Here is a 5053-nt window from a genome sequence, read left to right on the forward strand (position 1 = left end):
AGATCGTAGCACGCACAGAAGGGTTCTCATGGGAAACATCTTAAACATGATGCATGCAGGAAATATAAAAAATGGATGGTAAAAACAGGAAGCTTTGACTTGATAGATGCTGCCTGTTTCACGACCTTTACACTTCATGATTCACAGGTCAGGAGAAATACTTCTGATAACGGCTGATGTAAAACAAGATATACAGGAACTCTAAGAGGAGGTAGCACTTTCACGTCACACTTCATGTGAAATTCAATGTCAAATTGAAATTCAGAGATTGAGGCGGCTGAGTTTAACTTGCAAAACTCAAACAGCCATAAGAAACAGGGTCAGTGAGGTCATGCTAAATATGCAACACCTTCTCTTTGTGTTGTGACCTGCATGGCTGCAGAAAAAAATCACACATTTTCATGAGTGAGAGCGTAAGTGAGATCACAATTGCAGGCTTAACTGTGCTGTGCATGTGTTTGGTAGTGTGTGAAAAGCAAACACCTGCTCCACCCAGAGAGAGTCAGAGAGCCTCCGGCAGGAGAAGTTTTTCAACTTTCAGAACTCGCAGAAAAACACTCTAACACATCAAGAGTTTGTTTTACAGTAACAGACAAGAAAGAGTGCAACTTATCTGACTTTATACTTACCATGATGTTAACCATATTCACACAGCTGACAGTTCTCCCCATGCAGGTTCCAGTCAGTGAGATGTGTAGAGAGTGAAATGATAAAAAGTATCTTACTCTCTGATCATTAAGGAAACATGCTATGTTGAAGTGCTGGCTTCTCTGACAACAACACAGCAGCCAGTATGTCCTCCTTCTAACTTTAGATTCTGCTCCTGAATGCTCTGGATTTGTTTGGACCAGAGAAGGTAGGCGCTTTTAAGGCGATCCCCACACGGCCGTTTTGGACACCCCTCGGTTTGTCAGATATGAGAGCAGTTATCAGGTCAACAGGTGTTGCAGCGATGGAAGCGGGCAAGAGAAGTGGTTCAGATAGAAGTGATTGTACCCGACCTAAAAAGCCTCTGCATGTTTCTAATAAGCTCCACGAGCAGAAACGTGCTCAAACTAGGATCAATATTGGAGATGCTTTTGAAAAAGGACTTTCTGCAGAAAAAAATGCTACACATGGAGTTTTGTGCAAATGAGAGAAAGAGAGCAACTGCCTGTTTTCCAGCCTCAGCTGCTACACAGAGTAAATATTTCACTCTTCATTGAAATACTCTCCCTTTTTTCTTTTTTTTTTAAACTGACACACAAAGACACGCTGGAGGTCTACAAAAACAGATCCTGTCTTTGTTCTCGGTCAGCGGCCTGGTTCATGTCGCCCTCGGTCTTTTCATTTCACAGGTGTGCCTGCCAGTAGACAGTTCAGTCCAATATTTGTCACTATGCTATTGTCTGTGCTCACTGCTGTGGAAGTGACACCGGGTTGTGACTCAGTAGCATTTCATGCAGTCGGCCTGCACTCAGCGGTGTGTGCATGAATGCTCTTCAATGAGAGAGTGCACAGGCTGGTGATAAAGGAAGAATTATGAAGTACATTAGTGAACAATTATTGACTGTTGAAAGCCGATCTACAATGAGTAGGTGTGTTGTCTCGCAGTCTGAATCCTCTAGTCTGCGTTCAGAGGATTAAAATGTCACAAAATGAGTTGAAGCTCTCCTTTTGTCTGCATGGTTTTTTTTTAATTGTTAAACATTTGAAAATCATCTTGTGTGTAGTCAGCTTTAGCGAGCATCAGATGCTTCCTGTGAGCTAGCTCTCACTCTGAATTACAACGTACTTAGTGTGCGCCGGTCCTTTAGCGCTGTTCACTTTCCCACAACAGACGATGCGGCCCGTCTCCCCGGAGCGTGCAGGCAGCGCCACTACGCTCCGCTGCGTTTCAAATACGCTGCAGGTCTATTTTTGACAGATATCACTGCAAGAAAGCGTTACAGTGGACAGAATAAAACGACCCAGACAGGAAGTCAGACAAGGAAACGCACAGAGCGTTCGGTCAATTTCAAAATAAAACAGAACATACAGACTCATGGACTTGTTCAGGGATATCTTCAATAATAGTTTGAGGAAATGTCTCATGTTTTAGTCATCGTGCAGTTGTCAATGGATGCAGGATATTTGCTTGACATATATATTTTATATGTCACGGTAGTCCTTTGCTGTGAAAACCTTCGGTGAAGCTGTGGTATGTTGCTGTTTCCTTCCCTTTACTTCAACACATATAGAAGAAAAGAAAACCACAAAAACCAAACAGGGCCACCCTCAGACTCTCTGTGCCACAGCTTCCTGAGGAAATGCTGACATCATGACAGCCCACCTCACAGAGACTTTTTCAGGGCCGAGTTTGACCGTTTCCTCTCTGGACGACTTCAGAGCTTTCTATAACCAGAGGGGTAAGTTACGTCTGGGTGAAGCATGTCGATGATGTTTCTGAGGCAAAGTACTGAACTACTTGTTTATCTCTGACAGTTTGGCCCACAGCAGGAAATCAGGGACCGTATATTAACTACAAACCTCAACGCAGACACTCCCGTTATGTACACATGCTGAAAAAAGAAAGACCGGAAAGTCAAGCCGTGTGATGTCATTCATCCAGCTCACCCACACGATTAGATCCTCCCCAGTGGATTCTTCCTCCAGTGGACTTTTTGCATGAAACGTTTTGTTTTTTATCAAGAAAATGAAAGAAAAATTAAATCAACTCTTTGAGGCTGTACTACAGTAAATAGCTGAATGCTATCGACAGCATGCTAACATGCTAACAGAGGTTGTGTCCCATTCCACTAGCAGCATCTTTCAGTCGACCTTTTGAAGTCTGATTCTGTCTCTAAAGGTTTTCCTCTTTCAAAGGCTCCTTTAAACGTGTCCTCCTTTCCCAGAAAACTAAAGATCCATCCGGTGCATCTCTCCCGTTCCAACATATCCCGAGGTTCATTGCACACTGATTCAAATGAAGCAGCGGACTCCGGAGTGGCTGAGTGATACACTTTAAAGCAGTGATTCTCAAATGGAGGGTCGGGACTCAAAGGTGGGTCGCGGATCTGTTTTCAGTAGGTTGCAAGCATGTGCCTAAAAAAAACCTGGAATCAAAAAGTTTTGTCAAGCGCTTTTTTAAACATGTATGTGGTGTTCAGTTAGCAGCTTGTCAGATTTTTCCGTCAGGTACAAAACATTTGACAGAAACTGAAAAACTACATAATTTAGCATTTAATAAATCTGAAAAATATCAGACATTTGGGTCACGGTTTTTCAGGAAGGAGTTGGTGGTGGGTCCTGACGCTAGGTGAGTTGAGAACCATGCACTGCTTTAAAGTGTGAGTGTGTGGTTTCCCAAAGACAAAAAGTCAGTAACAGGAAATAAATGAACACCAAATTAATTTTTGTTTCAAATTTTACACTTTACATTTGCACACTATTTTCTTAAAAAAATGGATTTTTACTTTTACACTGAATTGTCCAAAAACAAATTAAAACATCAGGAAAAATTCACGATTAACGCAATTACGTTTCCAAAGTTTTGATTGACCTTTGGGATTAAACTCTCTCACTACAGTGCCGTCTTCTCAAATACACGGAGAGGAAAACACGTTATATGGTCGATAAATTAATTAAATTTGCTTCAGTTGGCCCAAAACTATTTTTGGATGACAAAGCAGGATTTTGAAGTTTGGGAATAAGTGATGTTTAAAATTAACTGCATAGAGGTAAACGCCCGGCGTCCTCATCACAGACCCAACAGAACTTTTTTTTCAGTTTTCATGGCCTGCGTGTGGAAAAGGCCCCGAGTCGCACTGATTTACAGACCGATCGAGCTCTCTCACGGGCTGCAGTGTTTAACATTCAATGCCAAGCTGCTAATTTTCTACCACAGATACCAAATATTATGACAGGAATATATCGTCCCAAAAATCATGCAAAAATTAGTCGGTCAAATATTTACAGAGCTGGACGGAGGAGAACGTTTGACAACAGATGACCAACACGTTTTCCAAGGCGAGATTTCATGCCTCAGCAGAGCGAGGAGCTACATGTGCCATCCAGATGCTTTCAGAGAACTTGAATCCTAACAACACACACATGTCGGGAGGGACGAGCGGAGCTGATCATCTCGCTGAAACCGCTCGTATCCAAACAGAATCCTTCCTGCTCTGCACAATCATCTCTCTCAGTGAAACCTCGTCTTTAAACAAAAACCATCTCATCCTCAAACCTGACCGCAGAAATAATCTGCTTCTTGTGATTAAGGCTGGCATCGGACAGAAACTGGCCAACGATTCATGCATAAACATGTGAGTCACGGCGAGGACGGTGGGAAAGGGATTAGGAGATAATTGGTTTGAATTGAAACAGGATGAAGACACCGGAGCTGCTTCCAAGAGGAAGATCTGACGACGGACGGTCGGGACCTCGACGGCTAATCAGGATCATAGTAACGGTGACCATGTGTTTAAAATACATTTCCTCCTCCAGCTATGACACACGTCTCCAATTCTCTTCAGACACAATAAACAATACAGCAGGATGAGGGTGAAACACACATTTCTATTTCTAACCAAAAAATGAAACTCAGTATGATGGCTTGGAGCTGTGAAAGTGTCCAGATGAGGTATGTTAAGTGGAAAGTTTCGAGGCCTCCGGGGGACAGAAAGTGGAGGCTGAGGTGTGTAGCTGTTAGATTTCTCATGCAAGGCTACAGTTACTCCGCCCCCCCGCAGGGTCAAAACCTGGGCAGGAAAGAATATATTCCTTGTCTGCTGTTCGGGTTTTACAGTGAAATACTTCACATAACTTCACAGCCTGCAGAAACACAGTCAGTACTCAGGACAGCGGGGGGGGGGGGGGTGCGGGGGGGTGCGGGGGGGTCCCAGAGTCGCCATGTGTCACCGTTATACTACCCAGAGTCTCAGAACATTTTTAGCAACTGTGGTCTCACAACTGTTTCAGGTCTCTGCTTGAAACGAAACACCATCAGAAGCCAACAGGCCGACGACAAGGTAGAAATGGAAAACTTTCAAAGGGCAGATTTTATATCACAAATTATTGTTTTTATGGTAAGGAA

This window comes from Labrus bergylta, chromosome 16 (genome assembly GCF_963930695.1).
Source record: "Labrus bergylta chromosome 16, fLabBer1.1, whole genome shotgun sequence".
NCBI classification, from domain to species: Eukaryota; Metazoa; Chordata; class Actinopteri; order Labriformes; family Labridae; genus Labrus; species Labrus bergylta.